The sequence below is a fragment of the Giraffa tippelskirchi genome, chromosome X, assembly GCF_054371585.1.
Source record: "Giraffa tippelskirchi isolate mGirTip1 chromosome X, T2T-mGirTip1v1.2.pri, whole genome shotgun sequence".
Taxonomy (NCBI): domain Eukaryota; kingdom Metazoa; phylum Chordata; class Mammalia; order Artiodactyla; family Giraffidae; genus Giraffa; species Giraffa tippelskirchi.
This window is the reverse complement of record NC_137289.1, coordinates 98,664,135-98,688,536: the sequence shown is the minus strand read 5'-3', so window position 1 is coordinate 98,688,536 and position 24,402 is coordinate 98,664,135. Positions and strand designations below refer to the sequence as shown.

The 24,402-nt window shown below is 43.6% G+C and overlaps 2 long non-coding RNA genes across 3 annotated transcripts; one reads left to right on the top strand and one right to left on the bottom strand.

The window, feature by feature from the left end:
• Window positions 1–49: 49 nt before the first annotated feature.
• On the bottom strand, window positions 50–15,438 carry LOC145536314 (uncharacterized). Of its 2 annotated transcripts, XR_014075764.1 has the most exons (12): window positions 15,213–15,438; window positions 11,191–11,439; window positions 10,700–10,918; window positions 9,471–9,642; window positions 9,173–9,252; window positions 7,347–7,944; window positions 6,165–6,522; window positions 5,906–5,999; window positions 4,781–4,860; window positions 4,167–4,305; window positions 3,635–3,793; window positions 50–162 (listed from the first exon to the last, which is right to left on the bottom strand). It is a non-coding gene; the product is annotated as an uncharacterized LOC145536314 (long non-coding RNA). The 2 variants fall into 2 exon arrangements; XR_014075765.1 differs by lacking the exons at window positions 50–162; window positions 3,635–3,793; window positions 4,167–4,305; ... (1 more) ...; window positions 5,906–5,999; window positions 6,165–6,522 and having other exon boundaries at window positions 6,925–7,944; window positions 15,304–15,438.
• A 7,194-nt stretch (window positions 15,439–22,632) lies between these two features.
• Window positions 22,633–24,201, top strand: LOC145536316 (uncharacterized). The gene is made up of 2 exons (XR_014075766.1): window positions 22,633–23,112; window positions 23,245–24,201. It is a non-coding gene; the product is annotated as an uncharacterized LOC145536316 (long non-coding RNA).
• Window positions 24,202–24,402: the final 201 nt, after the last annotated feature.

Sequence of the window (24,402 nt, the reverse complement as noted above, 5' to 3'; positions counted from 1 at the left end):
TGAATTTTCAATACCATTAAATCCTCGGGGATAAATGTAACAAAAAATGTGCAAGGAGAAAATGAAACTTTATTGACAGAACTTTAACAGTCAAATATACAACATAAGAACAGCACAGATGGCTTCAGTCTATCTTCTTTCAAGCAAATCGTCGCCCTTCACCTATAATATATACATTAAAAAAGTTACTTAGCAGAAATTTCGTTGATAGGAGAGGTGTACAAAGTTCATCGCAGTTGTAGTTTTATAAAGTGGACTAAAACAAGAACACTACGGGCGACCCTCTGGCTTACCTTCAGTTAATCCTCTCTAGAGATTTTATCGACTTTTCAAGCCTATTACCAGTATTTTTAAAAACACACTACCCTTCCTAGTTATACAAGAAAATAAGGACACTGAGTTCAGAACAAATGAAATCAATTGAACCTATCAGAAGGTCGTTTTCAGTAGAGGGCAAAACTGTGTACACATTCAGTAAAATATCTAACAACAAAAAACACCCTAAGACAAACAAAATACACAAAAACTAAAACCAAAAAATCCCCCAAAAGTATCATTGAACTGTGTTGGTTTGAAATAATATTCCGAATATAGGACAGCTCAACAGTTGTTATCTCTGTTACTGCTTAAGTGAAGTAAAGAAAAAGGCCAGTAGTACATTTGTTTCTTCTCTACTGTGGAAGAGTGTAGAAATTTTCATTTGTTCTAATTCATCCCTGATGTGGTTGTTTTAAGTCAGTTAAACATTTATCCCCCTTTTTACTTGTGGCCCTCTTGTAATTCTAAATGTTTCTTGTCACCTTGGAAAGCATTCCAGTTGGTATAATAAATTATATGGGGACACTAATTTTCAGTCATTACTATCACTGGCGACATCAACATGTGAAGCAGAAATAGGACTTTCTCACAGCCACACCAAAAGAAGAAAGAGAAAAAGGAGAGAAGAAAAGAAACGGGAGAGCTAGAGGGAGTATGAGTGAGAGAGAAAAGCAAGTAGGAAGAGAGAAGAAAATCTGGAAAAGGAGATTTTTTGGTTTGTTTCTGAATGACAATGGCTTTTGAGAGACAACTCTGACCAATTTCAAAAGTTCATCCACGGTATCTTGTGATGTTTACTTATTTAGTTACTCTGGGCTATGTTAAATAATATTTCTTTTTCTACCCTATTAGACACATCCCATCAATATTCTAAAAATATGTGAGTTCCAGATTATACTCTGTTTTAATTCTGTAATCTACTGTTAGTGTCTTGTTCATATTTCTTATTAGGTATACTTGGGCTTTGTCCATTTTCTTCACAATCATGTAAACTGAGAGGAATGGACTGGCAATTTGGGGTTGGCAGATACAAACTATCACATTCAGAATGGATAAACAACAAGGTCCTACTATACAGCACAGGGAACTATGTCCAACCTCCTGTGATAAATCACAACAGAAAAGAATATTAAAAAATGTGTGTGTATATATATGTGTGTTACAAAATTATGTAAATTACCACATTGTGTTTATCTATTAGTTGAGTTTATTTTCCTCTTCCTGACGATTCATACCTGTCTTTTATTAAGTATCTTTTGCTTTTTCCGTTAGGTTTATTCTGTCGCTCTTTTTCTTACCTGTTTGTTGGGGGTAGGATTTTATATTTATGTACTTTATAATTAATGTATTTTTCTTTTTAAATACCACACATATTTAGGGCTAAGATGTTTCTAAGAGAACATTTTAATCATGTTCTGTAGTTACTTGAAAGTAGTCTGAAAGTTGTCTTTTCATCTACATGTTCTAATGGAATGGAACAAAAAGGTAAAGTGAAAATATTTAGAAGGCTAATACACAGTAAAATCTTCCCTAACCATGAAGTTCTTCCTGTAAAATTAGAACCATGCAATTAATTGTCAGCAATCTGGAGAACACCTATGTGAAAGATACTACGCTGATTACGTGGGAAGAACTAGAGTTACAGACTTTAACCTTCAAAACTTTTTAAACTCACGTATCAAAGAGGAAAAATAACATATTTGATATAGTGAGAGATGATTATATCGTGAGGCTCAGATTTTTACTAGTTCCTTAAGAGTGAGAGTTGGGTGTATGGCAAAAACCATCAGAGTAGTGTAAAGTAATGATCCTCCACTTAAAATAAGCAAAAAAACGCCCCCCAAAACAGACCAAACATGGGGGCAGGTAGTGTGCTTAGCATATGTATCTCACTCACACCTGCCTGGGATATCACTGACTAAATGCACTCTCTCAACTTGATCAGCCACAGAAACAGGAAACTAGACTACCTTTTGCCATTTTATTATTCAGTCACATCATGCTTCAATGGGGAAAGGATTTAAAATGCAACTAATTTTCCTAAGAGCTAGAGAATTCAGAATTTGAGAGAATTTAACAAACATCAAGCGGAATGTTGGCTCATTTTCTTTTTTAAAAAAATTAATTTTTTAATTTTAATTGGAGGCTAATTACTTTACAATAGTGTGGTGTTTTTTGCAATACATTGATATGAATCAGCCACGGGTGTACATGGGTCCCCCATCAGAAAATGAAATCTCAATTCCCCTGTTATAATTTGACTCTAGATGATATTTTATGATAAATCAATCAAGAAAAACAGAGTATTCTTGTATGCATTCCATCGAAGGGAATCAGAGAGTGCAAAAATCAGCATGGAAAAATTGGCATTTTAGTGTATCTGTTCTGAATTCACAACTTAAATAAATAAAGTTCAGTTTAGAAGTTAAGGGATTTACCTGAATCACACACATTATGTTAAAGCTGGTACTAGAACCTACTGAGCATATTTCATGTAAACTGATATTTATTACAAATGCATTCCGTATTTGTTACAAGCAGAAATTAGAAAAGAACCTGAAAATTATTAGCTGTTGCTTAAAGTACTTATACTCAAGGAAAGAAAACGGTTTCCTTTTGAATCAGTTCTATTGAGAAGGATGAAACTGGAGCCCATTATACAGAGTGAAGTAAGCCAGACGGAAAAACACCAATACAGTATACTAATGCATATATATGGAATTTGAAAGACGGTAACCATAACCCTATATGCGAGACAGAATAAGAGACACAGATGCATAGAACAGTCTTATGGACTCTGAGGGAGAAGGTGAGGGTGGGACGTTCTGAGAGAATAGCATTGAAACATGTATATTATCATAAGTGAAACAGAACATCATTCCAGGTTCGATGCATGAGACAAATGCTCAGGGCTGGGGCAGTGGGATGACCCGGAGGGATGGGAGGGGGAGGGAGGTGTGGGGGGGTTCAGGATGGGGAACACATGTAAACCCATGGCTGATTCATGTCAATGTATGGCAAAAACCACTACAATATTGTAAAGTAATTAGCCTCCAACTAAAATAAATAAATTTATTTAAAAATAAAAAAAAAAAGGAAAACGGTTTCCTATTTTCAGTTCGATATGGCTTTGATCCTGTCTCTTTATTGGAAAGTCTGTAAGTCAGGCACTCAGGCATCTGGGATGTGAACTATCTTTCAAAGAATATGTGAATTCTATTATTAAAATAATAGTAATGTTCCCTCTATATTATTAAAGATATAATATTCTGAAAAACAGAAACCACATAAATTACTTTCTGAATGGATGACATACCTGCTTCTGGCATTTCAACAGGCTCTATATTTGACGCAATCTCCTCCTAGACATCAGGACCATCTCCACCTTGACCCCCAGTCTTTGCCACAGCCAATTCCGGGAGATCAATTTCCAGGTAAGGATCATTAAAAAAACGCATCAATTTAGCTGTAAAACCTACAATATAAACAAGGGAATGATGATATTCATTCCCTCAGTGTTATGAATTAAAAGCCTTAGGTTAGTATGGTAAAAATGTGATGAGTAAGAAACTCAGGAGCATTATTCCAGGAATGTGTTGCTGGAGAAAAAGGAAAGCAGAATTTCCCGAAAGTCATTACCATTTTCCTTTTCCAGGGTTGTCCTCAGACAACTTAGATGCTCCCCCGACTTCTTTGTCTTGAAAACAAGGGAAAATTTCACCAACCACACGAACCTGCAAACTATACTCTCCTCAGTTTTTCAGGAACTGTCTGAAGTCCTTTTCTAATGTTTCCTTTCCTCCACTCACTGGGTATGTCTTAAGGCAGGATGCACTGATACACTTTACCTTGACAGGCACGCGGCAGCTTCTCTTCACCACGATCCACTGGATGCTCTTCATGTACTTCCTCCTTTGCAGGTGTGATATCATGAATTTCAGCTGGTGGTTCCCCTTGTTGAGGTTGCTCAACACTGGGCTGCTGGTCCTAGTAGAGTGGGCATGCAAATAAAAACTTTTTGTTGTTAATACATCTAATAGCATAACTATACACAAGACACAGATGTATCTGATCATAAGTAAACCTAACAACATTTTCCCAACACAATTCTATGTACTTACTTTTAATAAAGTTTCTCTTCCCACAGAGAAAAGTTAACTCCCATAAGAGTTACTCAGAAAGACTTTGGAAGCTATTTAACTCTATGTTGGGATGGAAGTATGCAATCTGTTGTTAATAAGCAGGAGGAGGGAGTCACTGGGCACATTTCCAGGGAATTTAACAGTATACTCATCCAGGCAACGCCAGACTGTAATATATCTGGATCAATGTTCCTTCCTAAGACACACTGTCACCCTTTATCAGCATGAAAGACCTTTATCACTGCATCTGTACTACTTAACATCATTTTCTCAAAAATAAACTTCTGCTAATAGAAAACACCAAATGGTAAGGTACTCACAACCACAGGTGCATCCAGCTGGGAGGACTCTTGATCTATAGGTCCCAGTGTTGATGCCACTTGCCCACTCATATTTCTCCCTGAAAGTAGAATGTTGTGATTTAGAAAATGTATTTATGACTAGAGCTATATTTGATCACTTTTATGGCCATATGTTGACTTATTACTTTTTTAAAAAATGTGAAAATACTTTCAAAAGAAAACGATGGTTAAGTATGAGTGTACATGCATTCCAATCACACTAAATACAGTTACTAGAAAAGCCATTTTTGTCTTTGCTAAGCTGGCAGAGAAATTACCTTAAGGTACACAGGAAGGCTCAATTTTTGTGAGGAAGTTTGATTTCACAACAGAATTCTCCATTATGAAGATATTTAGTGAAATACTGCTAAGAGTTAAAAATTCAGGACTATTCCTTTTGTCACACCCCTATTCACCAGACGTATCTCCCCAGCTCCCTTGGAATTCAGTTGGAACAAGAAGGCTCAGTCTTTACAGCCTGACTATGGCGATTTTCTCAGTGTCTGGGGCTGAAGTGAGTCTGCATGCAGAGCAACCGGTCCACGTCTCCCTTGACACCTTATCACAAAACCCGGGAGACAGTCACAACCCACCCACCCCCACCCCCGCGGTCCGGTTTCTAGGCCTTTCCTTAATCGCCCACCCCGCCCCCTGCCCAGGTCCCACTGCCGGCCCCAGATTCTGTGCTCTGTCGTCAGTTCCAGGGCCCCAGTGAACCAGATATTTCAAATAGCACTCCCAAGTCTCCCCCCCGCCCACCATCACCCGACCCCTCCCTCTTCTGCCCACCGAGCTTCCTCTCCAGCCACCAGGGCAAGAACTATGGCGTCACGACACCTCTGAAGAGCAAGATGACGACCTCGAGGGCCTTCCTCCTCAAAGGCCCGAAAACGCGCTGCCCGACCCGCCCGAAACTCGCTGGCTCCCCCTCACACGCTCGCACACATCAACTCCAGACAGGACAGATCTGTGGACCTACCTGGTGACTCGCAAGCAGTGAGAAGGAACCGGGACTGAGTAAACACAACCGCCTCAGGCCCAACGCTCCTCACAGAATGCGCGCTACTTATGCGCACCAAGGCGCATGCGCAGTAGCGGGTGTACCTGCACACACTGCGCATGCTCCCTGAGTTCGGCGTGTGCCGAGCACGTTGAGCTTTTCTCGCTACTGAGGTAGAGTCCTGGAACCGCAGGGTCTCTGGAGGATGAGAAAGGGGGTTGAAGACTATCTTTTTTTCCTTCCAGTGCAGTCTTTCTTACGCATCCACAAACTGTGGTGATAGGTAGTCCCAGGTTACCCTTAGTGGAGAATGTGTCTCAGGAAGACATTTATGACAGGAATAGACATTACTGGTTTGAATACCTATTTTTATACATGCTTTGATGAACCATTTCCTTCTCTGCTTCTGGGTTTTCCATCATGCTTGCAATGGCTTTACTCACTTCCATAGAATAGACACAGAAATATGTACCTCCGTTTCCATCTGTTGCTTGGAGCATTGCACATTTATATCTCTGAACTGGTAACTGATTTCTCAGAATATACCTCTGGTTCCTGTACAATATTGTTCTTTTAGCATCGGACTTGACTTTCACCACCAGACACATCCACAGCTGGGGGCTGTTTCCACTTTAGCTTAGCCTTTTCATTCCTTTTGTAGCTATTTCTTCACTCTTCTCCGGTAGCATATTCTTCTTATTCTCAAGAATTTCGGTACTTCCTAGGAGTTTTAATTTTAGCCAATTTTACCCAAGAGAAAGGAAAACATATTCACACAAGGACCATTACTAAAATATCCTACTCATGTACTCCTAATAGCCAAAACTAGAAACAACCAAACTATTCAACAACTGGTATGTAGATGAAAGAAAAAAGAGTATACTCATGCATAAGAATACTACACAGTCATTTCAAAAGGAACTACTAATGCATGTAACAGCAAGGAGGCATCTCAGCTGTGCCACTGAGAGATGTCAGACACAGAAAGCTATGTGTTATATGATTTCATGTCAATGGGTTTCTGGAAAACGCACAACTATAGGCACAGAAATATATCTGTGGTTGCCAGGGTATAGGAATGGAGGAAGGAATCTGAATGCAAATAGCCGGAGGGAGCATTTGCTTTTTTTTTTTTTTTAATAAATTTATTTATTTTAGTTGGGGGCTAATTACTTTACAATATTGTAGTGGCTTTTGCCATACATTGACATGAATCAGCTATGGGTTTACATGTGTTCCCCATCCTGAACCCCCCTCCCACCCACTCCCCATCCCATCCCTCTGGGTCATCCCATTGCCCCAGCCCTGAGCATTTGTCTCATGCATCGAACCTGGAATGGTGTTCTGTTTCACATATGATAATATACATGTTTCAGTGCTATTCTCTCAGAACGTCCCACCCTCACCTTCTCCCTCAGAGTCCATAAGACTGTTCTATGCATCTGTGTCTCTTATTCTGTCTCGCAATAGGGTTATGGTTACCGTCTTTCATATTCCATATATATGCATTAGTATACTCTATTGGTGTTTTTCTTTCTGGCTTACTTCACTCTGAATAATGGGCTCCGGTTTCATCCATCTCAATAGAAATGATTCAAATGTATTCTTTCTAATGGCTGAGTAATATTCCATTGGGTATATGTACCAATGCTTCCTTATTCATTCGTCTGCTGATGGACATCTAGGTTGCTTCCATGTCCTGCCTATTGTAAACAGTGCTGTGATGAACACTGGGCTACACGTGTCTCTTTCAATTCTGGTTTCCTTGGTGTGTATGCCCAGCAGAGGGATTGCTGTGTCGTATGGCAGTTCTATTCCCAGTTTTTTAAGGAATCTCCACACTGTTCTCCATAGTGGCTGTACTAGTTTGCATTCTCACCCGAGGGAGCATTTTCAAACCAACGGGACGTTTTCTACCTTTTTGTTGTGGTAGCATTTACGCAATGGTATGCATATGTCAAAACTCGACAAACAGGAATGCTTTAAAGCATTGACTTCTCTTGTATATAAATTATGTCTCAAGCTTCTCTTCACCACGATCCACTGGATCCTCTTCATTTATTTCCTCCTTTGCCGGTGTGATATCCTGCATTTCAGCTGGTGGTTCCCCTTGTTGAGGTTGCTCAACACTGGGCTACTGGTCCTAGTAGAGTGGGCATGCAAATAAAAACCTTTTGTTGTTAATACATCTAATAGCATAAATATACATAAGACACAGATATATCTGATCATAAGTTAACCTAACAACATTTTCCCAACACAATTCTATGTACTTACTTTTAATAAAGTTACTCTTCCCACAGAGAAAAGTTAGCTCCCCTAAGAGTTACCCAGGAAGACTTTGGAAGCTATTTAAATCTATGTTGGGATGGAAGTATGCAATCTGTTGTTAATAAGCAGGAGGAGGGAGTCACTGGGCACATTTCCAGGGAATTTAACGGTATACTCATCCAGGCAACACCAGACTGTAATATATCTGGATCAATGTTCCTTCCTAAGACAAACTGTCACCCTTTATCAGCATGAAAGACCTTTATCGCTGCATCTGTACTACTGAGAGGGCAACCGGCAGGAAGGCCAGGAGTCTCCAAACGGAGGAAATAGGCTGCAAGTGTCAGACATTTTCTCTCTCTCTTAAGCGGCAGGATGAAACAAACTAGGGATATTTTTTCCCTTCTCTATACAAATTTAAAAGAGGTTTCTCTTAAAATACTGTGTGGCCATGACACCTGGTTTCACCTGAAGTTAACTATTCTCAAACTTTGAGTTAACCAATGCATTTTTCTTATGGAAATGTTTGTCTTAAGCTATGTTACTGTACTCTGCATTTACCCCAAGCGCTGTCTTCCGCCTAATGGCTCAGAACCTACTTGACAAACCAGTATGTTATACTCAGACACTGTTCCCCTAATCTATGTAGATGAAACTATTTGCATGATCTGCCTTTCTGCAAAATTCAAGTCAATCGTTTTATGACCCGGGATGTCTGGTGCCCAGATTATTCCAAAATACATCTTATGGATGAGGGGCCTGGTGCCCTTCTGAGTTTAAGACATTCCTTTCTTTCATTAACAAACTGCTAGTGACTATATATCATCCAGCTGAAGACTAGCAGGGGGGTACTCTTTCTACCCCCTTCCGATGCCTATGTCAGAAGCTTTCTCTATCTCGTTTACACTTTAATAAAACTTTATCACACCAAAGCTCTGGGCGATCCAGCCTCGTCTCTGGCCCCGGATTGAATTCTTCTCCTCCAGAGGCCAAGAATCCCGGCCGTCTTTCTGCGGCTCAGCAACGACCTCACTACTTAACAATATTTTCTCCAAAATAAACTTGTGCTAATAGAAAACATCAAATGGTAAGGTACTCACAACCACAGGTTCACCCGGCTGGGAGGACTCTTGATCTATAGGTCCCAATGTTGATGCCACTTGCAAACTCATATTTCTCCCTGAAAGTAGAATATTGTGATTTAGAAAATGTATTTAAGAGTACAGCTATATTTGATCACTTTTATGACCATACGTTGACTTATTATTTTTTTAAAAATGTGAAAATACTTTCAAAAGAAAACTCTGGTTAAGTACGAGTGTACATGCATTCCAAGTACACCAAATACAGTTGCTAGAAAAGCCATATTTGTCTTTGCTAAGCTGGCAGAGAAATCACCTTAAGGTACACAGGAAGGCTGAATTTTTGTGAGGAAGTGTGATTTCACAACAGAATTCTCCATCATGAAGATATTTAGTGAAACGCTGCTAGGAATTAAAAATCCAGGACTATTCCTTTTGTCACACTCCTTTTCACCAGGCATATCTCCCCCAACTCCCTTGGAATTCAGCTGGAACAAGAAGAAAGGCTCCGTCTTTACAGCCTGATTTTCTCAGGGTCTGGGGCTGAGGTGAGTGCATGCAGAGCAACTGGTCCACGTCTCCCTTGACACCTTATCACAAAACCCGGGATAATGAAGAAGGAATTCCTGGGGCCTGGACTCCATCTTAGGCCTGTTGGTGCTGATCATGCTCGGCCACCTCTCTAATGGACTCTGAACTCTGTGCCTAGTGCCTGTGAAAACGACAATAGAAGGATAAGACCCCCTCCGGACAGGGGAACCTTGAAGATCCTATCCAGGTTACTCATCGCCTAAGAGAAAACATACACTAATCACCCCTGTCTCTGGACAGGCCGTAAATGTTTCTGTACCTATCGGAGTGTAACCTCCGGCTTATTGATTATTGGCCAACTGTTTAACTGTTTGAACACATAACACCTAAATGATGAGATTACTGTGATTGTATTTACCCTTCCTTTGTTTATGTAAGTCTCCAGGAATTTGGGGTGGTGAGTTCGGACACGTACACATGGGGTATAAAAGATTTTCACAAATGCTGGTCGGGGTCCTTGGCTAAGAGGAGACTCTGCCTTGGGCCCGCCGGTGTAATAAACTGCCCTCCATTACCTGCATTGTCCTTCTGAGTGAGTTTGTTCCCCAAAACGCGTGGCTATAACAATACAGTCACAACCCCCCCGCGGTCCGGTTTCTAGGCCTTTCCTTAATCGCCCACCCCGCCCCCTGCCCAGGTCCCACTGCCGGCCCCAGATTCTGTGCTCTGTCGTCAGTTCCAGGGCCCCAGTGAACCAGATATTTCAAATAGCACTCCCAAGTCTCCCCCCCACCATCACCCGACCCCTGCCCTCTTCTGCCCACCGCCCTTCCTCTCCAGCCACCAGGGCAAGAACTATGGCGTCGCGACACCTCTGAGGAGAAAGATGACCACCTCGAGGGCTTTCCTCCTCAAAGGCCCCAGATCGCACTGCCCGACCCGCCCGAAACTCGCTGGCTCCCCCTCACACACTCGCGCACTTCAACTCCAGACAGGACAGATCTGTGGACCTACCTGGTGACTCGCAAGCAGTGAGAAGGAACCGGGACTGAGTAAACCCAACCGCCTCAGGCCCAACGCTCCTCACAGAACGCTCAGGATGTATGTGCACCAAGGCGCATGCGCAGCAACGGGTGCACGTGCACACACTGCGCATGCTCCCGGAGTTCGGCGTGTGCCGTGCACGTTGAGGTTTTCTCGCCACTGAGGTGGAGTCCTGGAACGGCAGGGTCTCTGGAGGATGAGAAAGGGGCTTGAAGACTATATATTTTTCCTTCCAGGGCAGTCTTTCTTATGCATCCACAAACTGGTGATAGGTAGTCCCAGGTTACCCTTAGTGGAGAATGTGTCTCAGAAAGACATTCGTGACAGAAACAGACATTACGGTTTTTAATACCTATTTTTATACATGCTTTGATGAACCATTTCCTTCTCTGCTTCTGGGTTTTCCATCACGCTTGCGATGGCTTTACTCACTTCCATGGAATAGACACAGAAATACATACCTCTGTTTCCATCTGTTGCTTGCAGCACTGCACCTTTATATCTCTGAACTGGTAACTGATTTCTCAGAATATACCTCTGGTTCCTGTACAATATTGTTCTTTTAGCATCGGACTTGACTTTCACCACCAGACACAACCACAGCCGGGGGTTGTTTCCACTTTGGCTTAGCCTTTTCATTCCTTCTGTAGCTATTTCTTCACTCTTCTCCAGTAGCACATTCTTCTTATTCTCAGGAATTTTCGTACTTACTAGGAGTTTTAATTTTACCAAAGACAAAGGAAAACATATTCACACAAGGACCATTACTAAAATATCCTACTCATGTACTCCTAATAGCCAAAACCAGAAACAGCCCAACTATTCAACAACTGGCATAGAGATGAAAGAGAAACAAAAGTGTATACTCGTGCAGGAGAATACTACACAGTCATTTCAAAAGGAACTCCTAATGCATGTAACAGCAAGGATGCATCTCAGCTGTGCCACTGAGAGATGTCAGACACAGAAGGCTATGTGTTATATGATTCCATGTCAATGGATTCCTGGAAAAGGCACAACTATAGGCACAGAAATATATCTGCGGTGGCCAGGGTATAGGAATGGAGGAAGGAGTCTCAATGCAAATAGCCCAAAGGAGCGTTTTCAAACGAATGGGGCGTTTTCTACATTTTTGCTGTGGTAGCATTTACGCAATGGTATGCATATGTGAAAACTCGACAAACGGTAATGCTTTAAAGCATTGACTTCTATTGTATATAAATTATATCTCAATACCTCTCACTTTTTTTTAAAAGGAAAAGGAACTTTTAAGTATGTAAATACTGGTTATTGTATCCATCTAGACCATGAGCTCATAAACATAAAAATCTTATTTGGAATTCTTTCCAGACCTGGCCAACTTCCAGGATTTCCCATGACACCTTTGTACCCTTATGACAGGACACAGAAACTTGGTCTTAACCATGTTTACAATTCCCTCTCCTTCACTTAAAGTCCATATTCTTGCTGAGTTCTGTCACTTTTACTTCGAAAATCTCTAATGCATCTACTTTTTCCAAAGTCCACCGCATCTGCTCTAGTCCAAAGCCTCCCTCCATTTAATTGTCAACGCCCTTGAGTTTGTGTCATACCCCTTGGGTTTGTGCATCAGAGAAAACAGACAACCCTGTCACATGCTCTCAGTGAAGACAGCCTGGCAGTAGGGAAAATAAGACCATGCCTCTGCTCCAGTAGTGCCTAGACACGTTGTCCATGTCAATCAGAACTGAGGAATTCTTGCAAAAAGTGCAGATGCCATGATCTACATTCAGTGGATCTCACTCAGTGCGGCTACAACAGTGCCCTAGAATCTGTGAGATTACACTATACTTGGGAAACTTTCAGGGACTTTATTAAACCCCTTTGGTAGCGAGACTCAGCAAAATAAGGGAAATAGAGATCGGAACAGATATTAGAAAAAATATACAGATAATCGACAAAACCCAAAGCTGGCTCTTTCAAAAGGTCACTACGAATTCATAAATTTCCACCCAGAAGAATAAAACAAAAGCAAGATAACTATAGACAAAACTTACCAATATCAGGAAAGAAATAGGTTACAGATTCCACAGAAATTAAAAGGATTCTATGAATAAGTTTATAGTCATAGAATAACTACATCTGGCAATTTAGGTGAAGCGGAACAAACTATCAAATTTCAGTGAAAAAGGAACAGATAACCTATTTTAAAAGCAAGCTTGTAGTTGAAAAATTCACAGAAAAGAAATCTCCAGCCCCAGGTGGTATCCCAGGCACAAAAGAGAAGGGGAGGGAAAGAAAGAGTAGGGACAGGGACAAAGTAAAAAATATATATCTATATATCTATATATCTATATATCACTCCAATCATTTAATCAAGGTGATTTGGGCCAAATCCAAGCAATGTGATGAGACCATTCATTTTTTTTTCTCATTGTCCTCCAGCTTCCCCTTCCTGCCTCTCTCCTTTGCCCCAGTTCCCTTTCTCCTTCTTAAGTCCTGCCCTCCATCAAGGGCAGGCAACGATATGAGGCATGATTCCCACATTAAAACTGAGGTACGCTGCTCGGCTGACATTCAACGTGGATGCTATCATCCCTGCAGCTGGTACACTCAAGTTCTCTGTCTCTCCTGACGGACCAGAAGGTTTCACTCCTAATTTCAGGTATAGGTAGGAGAGAAGGTGCAGGGCACATGTTGGAGCCTTGAGTCCTTCATCTGTGAAATGCAGATGACCACAAACTGGGGGAGAAACTGACACAGCAGCACCAGGCCCCTTTCAATGAGAGCTACGTGCCAAACCCAGTGCATCACAGGACTCCTTGACATTCAGGAGCACGCCAAGTAGATTTCCATGCCAGGACTGTTGCATTTGTTGTTCCTTCTGCCTGGAATGCTCTTCCCTTAGGTAACCCCACGACCTGCTCCCTCACTTCCTCCAGATCTCTGCTTACTTGGCATCTTTCAGGGAGACTTTCCCTCATTATCTTGAAGAAAATCATAATATCATACCCACATACACCTTTTCCCCTGATCTAGCAATATCTTTCTTCATAGTGCCTGCCACCCTTGATTTACTTACTGACCACCAAGTCTATGCAATGAGAGACTTGGTTAGTTTTGCCCTGTCCCAAACTCCTCCAATAGTGCTCAGGTCTATGGCAGGTGCTCAGAAAACATTTGCTGAAGGACAGTCTGGAGGCAGGCCCTTTAAACACATTGCTAACATGCACAGGTACCCTCCAAGATGGGCACTGGCCCCACTGTATTAATTATGATACATACTGAGATTTCACGAGACAAGTGATACACTCAACAACACACAGTCAGCATGTCAGGTTCCCGGCTTCAGAATCATATCTGCCAGCTACCAAATCCTCACTTCCTGGACAGAGACCTCACAGCCAAGAACGTAAGAGGTTTTATTTCTAACACGAAGACTTCCAACAGCTCATAGACAGCCAGAGACACCAAAAAGAGCTCACTGAATCTCTGCACAGAGAGCACACAACTCGAGTCTCAGACGCTCAAACACAACAGAGACCATAACCATACACGCTGTGACAGAGACCCTGCAAACAGTCCAAAGTCTTCCAGACAGAAACAAATGAGAACTGCACAGATGCTTCACATCATGGAGACTGACTCCCAAACCACGCGGACACTTACCGACCTAATACAAACCCTCCTAAACGGAAAGGCAGAAGTTTTAATAACTCAAGAATATCATATAATCTTAAGACAAAGTTCCCAGACAAAGGAAAAATTTGCAACCTCTGCATAGAGCCCCAGGCAGCTGATCCTTTACACCTTTAGACTAACCCATCCTTAAAGCAGCACAGAGGCATCACAACTTGGAACCCAGAATCAAAAAGCTCAGTGATCTCACATTCTGGGGTGCAGACCCCTAACACAGAGATCTCACACACAGGGACTGAGAGGCAAGAAACCTCCAAAGATGCACATCCCGGTATACAGGCACACATCCTAGAGGCTTTGTATTATGGCTCACAAAATCCACTCAGATCAAATGTCCCATCACTCACAATTCCGCCCAAAGGCTCAAGATCAAATGTAGCCAAACAGCACCCGTGTTGTCACACCTAGCAACACACAATCCCAAGGTGCCAGATACAGTATACTCTCCAGGGAGAGACACCAAACTCAGAGACCTCTCCCTGGACATGAATTGCGTGCATTTGTGTGAAGACCGTGCGCTGCCACAGGATCCAGACTGAGCGAGAGCTAAACAAGACTGAAACGCAGTCACCATGCACGGCCAGTGACCGCGCCAAACCTCGCCACTATCCAGAGCAGCTATTCGACCCCTTTGGGAAAAGCAATAAAACTCGGAGGAAAATTGCATGCTCTGCATCGTTGCGCACGCTAACGCAGGCGCACGCGTATACACGCGCCTCTCGCCCTCAGTTCCAGTTCTGTGCCCACAGCGCCCGCAATCACGCGGTGACCAGTCACTACCCAGAAAGCTTCTCTGACGCCATACCCAAACCGACAGCAGGTCTCTCGCTCCGTAGTCGTCCCACCAACGAAGGGGTGGAGTTGGAAAAGAGACGAAGAAAGTTTCCGCTGAATACCAGTGTCCACTCGGATTCGAAAGCAGCGGGAAGACGAAGAGGAGCGAATCGGGATAGACCCAGAGGCGCCCTGAGCGCCGCGCCTGGGAACTGTGGTCCATGCCTGACGCGGTGTAAGGGGGCCCTCCCTGCTGTGGAACGCCCTCTCCCAATGGTACCTTCCAGAGTGGGGGGGGTCTTACCGCTTCCCCTCAGTGGTATATCCCGGGACAGAACTGTTTCATCTCGCGCGCCCCTTGCTGGTGGGATTGGGGAACAGCAGATATAGATGCCCGGGGACCATTCCAGGATGATCCGCAAAGGGCGGAAGGGCAAGGTTAGGGTGAAAACCCCACAGATTGCTGCCATCTTGGACTCAAAAAGAAGTCTTCATAAACTGAAGATTACTTGTCTATAGTGACCACTGTCGTAACAAAGAGGATTGAAAGCATTTTATCTATGCTGCGCATCGCAGTTGTTTGAGCTTTCCTGTTTAATGCAGAAATATCCAGCCACAGTCCCCCAGTGGGCAGGATAAGTAAAGCTTCCGACTGGAATCTGAGGTCCTGGCGTGGGGAAGGCCTCTGACGTTGACTGCGAGTAATATGTGAAAAAGACAACAGGACCTTCCATTCTGTTAGGAAAGGGGTCAATTTCGAGGGGACCCAAGGACACCACCTCGTAGGTGAGATAAAGATCACAGCTTTGTCATCATCTTATCATCCCTGAATATGTTCTCTAGCAGAATCCTCAGCCTGTCTAGCTATGCTTCTCTCAACAGGTTTAACTTTGTTTGTTCATTCCGTTGTTCATGCATTCTCTCCAAAGTATGTGTCAAGCACAAATTTGTGTGTTTGGAAAGAGAAAATCGACCTTTTCCTCATGGAGCTTACCTTCTCTTGGGATCATGTGGTCCCCAAATACAAGTAATTTATCAGGTGTTTGTAACTGCCATGATTAACATTAAATTGGGATAATGAAATAGAGAGAGGGGATGATATCTAGAAAGAGTGGTCAGGGAAGTTCTAAGATTGTGACATTTGAGCAACAGCCTAGAGGAGATACCTATCTGGGAGAAAAGTATCCTAGATCCTAGTGGAAAAACTGGGGAGTAAAATCCTGATGTCTCCATTTTACTCCTGGGGAGTAAAATCCTCTCTTTCTCTAGAGAATGACTCAGTTGCCCATGGCCTGCGCCTTAATCACGCTCCCTTCACACACATCAGGGGCCTCTGCCCATCAAGAAAAGGACATTCTCCATTCCTGGGGAGGCTCATGCTGCACACAGGGTCCCTCACAACCTATCCTGCCCAGACTGCCCTCTTGCTGATCTCCCTGCCAATGACTGCTCTAATGGGGGAAAGAGAGGCAGGGATCTCTGCATTTGTGGTGGAGCCTCATGCAAATTGGTGAATGTCAGATTTCTACCCAGCTGCTTGGAGGCTCACCTCTGTACGTGAGACATGATCATGTCCCCAGGGAATGTGAAGATTCCATTCCATCCATCAGGTAAGAAGCTGGCTGTGTGATGGGTAGACAGAGAAACATATCTTGACAGTGAGTCCGGCATAGGGTCCTTGTGGCCGTTTGCCAACGCCCCCTTCCCCAACTCCCTGGCCAGGGTTGTGCTGACTCTTTCCTGCCTCCTCCAAGGAGCCCAAGCTTACATCCAGCTCCTCCCCTCCTCATGAGCTGAGACCTTTCTTCTGTCCTGGGCTTTGGGCGCCCATCTTCATACGGTGCCCTCCCTGTTGTGGGTTGGGCAGATGGACTGAGAGAGTGTGTGTACACAGTTTTTGTCACAGGGCCCCTATCAAGGGTGGCAGTCATATCAGCAAGTATTTTTCTTAACAGGATTATTGCCTGGGCTTCTGTGAACTTCGCATTATTGCCCTCTCTTTGGATGGGGCCCCATGCTTTTCTCTCTGTAGGGAGGCATGGTAGAAATCCTAGCAACTGTGACATCACAGGCGTGCTTCTAAAGCCCGTGAGAGTGGGGTCGATGCAGCCTTCCTCTTAAGACTGTTCTCATGTGCATATACATGAACAGCTGAGAGGCCCAAGCCTCTGGACACAGACCCTCCACACAGTTCTAAGATTTGATGCCCTGGGACAGAGATCTGCAAACAGTTCAGACTGCTCATCCTGGACACCAACCGAAGACAGCTCTAATAGGTCACACCTGAAGACACAGGTGCACTCCAGCTCAGAAATTCCATCTCTGGCTTCAGATGAATTAGGATCCCTAACAGAAACAGCCAGTTGTACAGGGTTAAGTTGCAACCTCTGCCATCCCTGAATGACACTGCGTCGTGAAGGAATTCTGGGTATAAAACAGGAAGAGGCACACTGTGCTGTGGACAAACTGGCCCTTATTTAGTCACACGCTTACCTCAGATATGCAGGTGACACCACCCTTATAGCAGAAAGTGAAGAAGAACTAAAGAGCCTCCTGAGGAAAGTGAAAGAGGAGAGTGAAAAAGTTGGCTTAAAACTCAACATTCAGAAAACTGAGATCATGGCATCCGGTGCCATCACTTCATGGCAAATAGATGGGGAAAGAGTGGCAACAGTGGCTGACTGCATTTTTCTGGTCTCCAAAATCACTGCAGATGGTGACTGCAGCCATGAAATTAAAAGACGCTTACTCCTTGGAAGGAAAGTTATGACCACCCTAGATAGCATATTAAAAAGCAGAGACATTACTTTGCCAACAAAGGTCCGTCTAGTCAAGGCTATGGTTTTTCCAGTGGTCATGTATGGATGTGAGAGTTGGACTATAAAGAAAGCTGAGCAACGAAGAATGGATGCTTTTGAAATGTGGTGTTGGAGAAGACTCTTGAGAGTCCCTTGGACTGCAAGGAGATCCAACCAGTCCATCCTAAAGGAGATCAGCCCTGAGTGTTCACTGGAAGGAGTGATGTTGAAGCTGAAACTCCAATACTTTGGCCACCTGATGCGAAGATCTGACTCATTGGAAAAGTCCCTGATGCTGGGAAAGGTTGAGGGCAGGAGGAGAAGGGGACGACAGAGGGTGAGATGGCTGGATGGCCTGAACGATTCAATGTACGTGGGTTTGGGTGGACTCTGGGAGTTGGTGATCGACAGGGAGGCCTGGTGTGCTGAGGTTCATGGGGTCGCAAAGCGTCGGACACGACTGAGCGACTAAACTGAAGTGCTTATGCATACATGCCAAGTGTTTGCCAATTCTCGTGAATCATGTCAGCCAGGCTCCTCTGTCGATGGGATTCTCCAGGCAAGAATACTGGAATGGGTTGCATTCCCTCCTCCAGGGGATATTCCCGATCCAGCGATGAAACCCCCATTTCCTGCATCTCCTGCATTGGCAGGTGAATACTTTCCCACTGAGCCACCTGGGTAGCCACATTTGTTGAGAGTTAATCTAATATTATGTTTTCACTACACACACACACACTCACACACACACACACACACACAGAGTCTAACATAGAACAAATCTAAAGGGACACAAGGAAATTTTAGGAGGTGTTGGATATGTCTATTACGTTGATTGTGGTGGTGATAGTATCATTGTTTGCATATGTCGAAACTCATCAAATTGTACACATTAAATATATACAATTTGCTGTATATCAATTCTATTTCAATAAATGTGTTTAAAAAAGGAGAGCAGAAAAATGTTCTCCAAAACATTGCTACTTACATAAAATGAGAACATTTCTTGAAAAATATTCAGGAGCAAAGTTCACTCTAAAAGTAATGAAGATGAATAATACCTTTCTATCTATTAAGTTCATGTGTGTGCATGCTAAGTCACTTCCACCGTGTCTGACTCTTTATGATCCTATGGACCATGGCCTGCAAGGCTCTTCTGTCCCTGGGATTCTCCAGGTAAGAATACTGGAGTGGGTTGCCAGTGCCTCCTCCAGGGGATCTTCCTGACCCAGGGATTGAACCAGACTCTCTCCTGCATTGGCAGGCAGGTTCTTCACCTCTAGGGCCACCTGGGAAGTCCCAAGGAAGTTAATTCCTTTGTCTCATATTATGAGGCTGTTGCTACCAGATAACATACAGCCTTGTCATACTCTTTCCCAATTTTAAAGCAGTCACCTCTTCCAACTTTGGTTCTAACTTGCTTCTAGACCTGCATACAGGTTTCTCAGGAGACAGGTCAGGTAGTCTGGTGTTCCGCTCTGGTTAAGAATTTTCTACAGTTTGTTGTGATCCACACAGTCAGAGGTCTTAGTGTAGTCAATGACACAGAAGCAGATGTTTTGCATGATTTCCTTTGCTTTCCCCATGATTTAACAAATGTTGGCAATTTGATCTTTGGTTCCTCTGCCTCCTTGAAACCTAAGTTGTATATCTGGAGGTAATTAACTTAAATATAAATGAATGAAATGCTGCAACTCCGGGAGTTGTTGATAGACTGGGAGGTCTGGTGTGCTGCGGTTCATGGGGTCGCAAAGAGTCAGACACGACTGAGCGGCTGAACTGAACTGAAAGAAAAAGAAAAAGATAAGGGATTAAAAAAAAAATTAAGACCCATGTGTAATACTGTCTGGGCTTCCCTGGTAGCTCAGCTGGTAAAGGATCTGGATGTCGGGAGCTGCGATAGGCATTACTGACAAAATGGAGGCACGACCCCAACCCCCTCTCCTCATCCCGCAGGCACGGTCCCGGGATGAAGGAGTTAGGTCTTGTGATTCTGACTTGTCCTTTCCTTCCTCCGGTTGAGTTGGCTGGAAACAATGTTAGAATCCATAAAGTTAACTATTGACATTTGTTCAAAGATCTTTACAAAGAATGCTCCAGAATGAGCACATTGGCTGCAGCCTGAGACCATGGGAAACATTGTTATCTGAAACCCGCCTGTAAGGGGAATGTTTATGGCAAAAGAAGTTTGCTGAGTTTAGGGGTTAGGAATAATTAAGAATAGTTAGAAGCTAAAAGTTTAAGGTATGTTGCAGTGTTGGCATATTTTACTATAGCTTATAGAAACTAGGAATTTTAGAGATACTAATAGCTAAAAGCCTTTTTAGGAGATGATGAGCTTAAGTTACTAGGGGATAACAGGATTTAAAGAGATAAGAAATAAACTGAGGAATGTAATATACAGCCCTGAGAAAAACTTCAGTTACAATGTTATCACAAAGACACTTAAGAGGGAACTCTGAAGGACAACAATGATTTATGGAGACAGTAAATATGGGTGAGGGGAAACTGAAGATGTCATACCTCTGACCTAATGCTTTTGTAAAAGTATAAAAGAAAACCTGATGCTTAAAATAAACATGCAGTCCAGTGCTTTGAGCGAGAGACTGTATCATTTTCATTTGCCCATCCCGTTCATCCCTTCAGGGCATTTCCCTGGCTGCTGGAGCTGGACTCCGGCATCTGCCTACAATGCATGAGACCCCAGTTTGATTTCTGCATTGGGAAGATCCCCTGGAGAAGGGATAGGCTACCCATTACAGTATTCTTGGGCTTCCCTGGTGGCTCAGTCGGTGAAGAATCTGCCTGCAATGCAGGAGACTTGGATTTGATCCCTGGGTTGGGAAGGTCACCTGGAGGAGGGCATGGCAAGCCACTTCAGTATTCTTACCTGGAGAATCCCCATAGACAGAGGAGAGCCTGGCGGGGTGCAATCCATGGGGTCGCAAAGAGGCAGACACGACTGAGCGACAAAGCACAGCCCAGCACACATAATACTGTCTACGAGAGACCCATTTCAAATCTAGGTACACATACAGACTGAAAGTGAAGGGATGGAAAAAGATATTCAATGCAAATGGAAATCTAAAGAAACCTGGATTAGCAATACTCACATCAGACAAAATAGACTTTAAAGACTGTTGCAAGATTCAAGGACACCACATAATGATCAACGGATTATCCCAAGAAGAAGACAGAACAATTGTAAATAAATATGCACCCAACATAGGAGCACCTCAATATAGAAACAGCCATAAAAGGAGGAAGCATCAGCAACACAATAATAGTGGGGGACCTTAGCACTCCACTTTCATCCATGAAGAGCTCATCCAGACAGAAAATCAAGAAGGAAGCACAGCCCCTAAATGACACATTACACCAGATGTACTTAATTGCTATTTCTAGGCCATTCCATCCAAAAGCAGCAGAATACACTTTCTTCTCATGTGCACATAGAACATGACGATGTTTCCTCCATTTCATCCATTCACATTTAAGTTAATTACTGACAGGTATGTTCTTATTGCCATTTTAAAAATTGCTTTGGGGTTGTTTTTCAAGGTGATTTGATGACTATCTTTAGTGTTGTGTTTGGATCCCTTTTTCTATTTGTGTCTATTGTAGATGTTTGGTTATCATGAGTTTTTTGTTATAGCTGTCTATACACACACCACATACACACGTATATACATAAATATATATATCTTCCAAGGTGGTTCAGTGCTAAAGAATCCCCCTACCAATGCAGGAGATGCAGAAGCTTTTGGTTTGATTCCTGGGTTGGGAAGATCCCCTGGAGGAGGAAATGGAAACCACTCCAGTATTCTTGTTTGGAAACATTCCATGGACAGAGGAGCCTGGAGAGCTATAGTCCACGGAGTTGCAAAGAGGCAGACATGCCTGAGTAAAAGAGTATATATATATACATGTGTGTGTTACATACATATACTTGTTTACTGGTGTCTTAATTTCAAATACATTTTCCATATCATCCCATCCTCTCACAACTGCTGGTTTTGACATCATATTTGTGTGTGGATGATTTCCTATGTTTACTGTGTGTCTTTACTGGTGAGCTTTCCCATTCATAATTTTCTTCTTTCTAGTCGTGGCCTTTTTGTTTCTGCCTCGAGATATTACATTAGTCTTTGTTGTAGAGCTGGTGTGGTACTGTTGAATTCTCTGAACCTTTGCTTGTCTTTTGATTTCTCTGTTGAATCTGAAAGCAGAGCCTTGCTTGGTAGAGTAATTTTGGTTGTAGGTTTTTCCCTTTCACCACTTTAAATATGTCATGCCATTCATTCCCTTCTGGCCTGCAGAGTTTCTGCTGAGAAATCAGCTGATAATCTTACGGGGATTCCCTCTTATGTTATTTGCTACTTTTCCCTTGACCTGCTTAATATTTTCTCTTTGTTGTTAATTTTTCAGTTTGCTTAATGTGTGTCTCAGCATTTTCCTCAGCACTTCGAAGCAGCCAACCAGCGCAAGCGCAGAAAAAAGTTCGTCGCTTATTACCGCAAAAGGCTGTGAGGCCTTCTTTCAACCCAGACGGGCGGGGGAGAAACGGGCAAGCGGCTGCGCGGAGCAACACTGCCCCCTGCAGACCACAGAAACCAAAATGCCAGCAAGCCCGGAAGTACATCGATCCTTCCTGCTCAGTTTTCGGGCAGAGGACTGGACAACGCAGATGGGAAATTATGCGGGATGCCCCTGAGGACCAGAGAAAGACAAGAACCTCTCGAAGGGGCCCGGGCAAACCACCCCTGGACGGCGCGAGTTCCGCTCGGCCCGCCCACAGAACCACAGCGAGGCAGGCAAGAAGTCAGGGCATCCAGGAAGATCCGGAGTTGCTGAGGGCTGGTTCTGGGCCTGCCCTGGGGAGCAGTGAGGTCAGTGCCAGCCTCCCAGCCTGCGTCCGCTGGGAGATTTCTCCCCGAAACTGTTTGGAACTCTCCACTGAGGGACCTGATCCGTGATGTCCGCGTCCTGTCCAACCTGGCCCCAACAAGATGGCTATTTTGAGTCACTACCCTGCCCTCTTCTCTGTCAGTCGACTCTGGATTCAAGTCCCTTCCTGACTCACCTTGCAGTGAGCTGAGCGACTTGTACTCCGTAACAGCTGATTACTTCCAGGTGCTTTGCATTATAAATGTGTTATCATGTCATAATCTTGATAGAGTGGATGAGTCCTTTTCTCTGTAGTTTCCCTCCCCGCCCCCTTTCATTTAGTATCTCACTGTAATAAATGTTACTGTTGTTTTTCAGTCCGTCGGTCGTGTCCGACTCTTTGCGACTCCGTGGACTGCATGCAGCACGTCAGGAGGTTTCCCTGGCCTTCACCATCTCCCGGAGCTTCTCAAACTCATGTCCATTGAGTCAGTGATGCCATCCAACCATCTTGTCCTCTGTCATCCCCTTCTCCTCCTGCCGTCCATCTTTCGCCGCATTGCAGGCTGTTTTACCCTCGATCCCAGTGAGCGTTTTATTTCTCTCTTCTACTGGGGAGGGGAATGTATCCTGCAAACCAGTGTGCAAACTACAATCTGACAGACTTGAGACCTGAACATAGGGACACTCTCTGAGGAACCCTGAGAACCTGGACAGCTGACTCTTCCTCTGTGTGCCACAGGTCCCAAAGGCATAAAATGAGGGCAGTAATAGCATCTGCTTCTTGGGTGGTGTCCAGCATCAATTACCCAGCAGGCTCTTAGCTTGGCACTTGTCCCTGTCGTGTTATTATTGTAGGTGGCTCAGATGGTAAGGAGTCAGCCTGCAGTGCAGGATAGCCAGATTCAATCGCTGGGTTGGGAAGATCCTCTGGAGAAGGAAATGGCAACCGACTCCATTATTTTTGCCTGGAGAATCCCAAGGGCAGAGGGGCCTGGCAGGCTATAGTTCAAGGGGTCTTAAAGGATCTGACACGACTGAGCCACTTTCACTTCTACTTCACGTAACGATTTTCACGTCAAAACTCACTGTCATAATAAAGTTCTCTTTAAACATACAGGAATTCCTCAACGAGCGGAAGCAAGACAAGGGTGACCACTCCGTCCACTATTATTCAATGTATCAGCTTATGTTATTTTATTGTAATGTTAAGTGTCAATGGGTCCGGTGAAAGTTCTCACAACCGGCTCTCTGAAGGGCTCAGAAGCAGTTTGAATCAGCCAACCGGCAGAAGCGAAGCAAAAAAAAAAAAATCAGCCGCTTCTTGTGGCAAAAGGCTTCCTGTCATTTTTTTAAAGCGCGAAGGGCGGAGGGGGAAGAAAAAAAAAAAAAAAAAAACCTGCCCGACAACACTGTGGGGCAACACCGCCACCTGCAGGCCACAGAAACCAAAACGCCGCAAGCCCGGGAGAAAATTCATCGTTTCTGCTGGGTTTTCGCGCAGAGGACTCGACAGCGTGGATGCGAAAGTTAAGG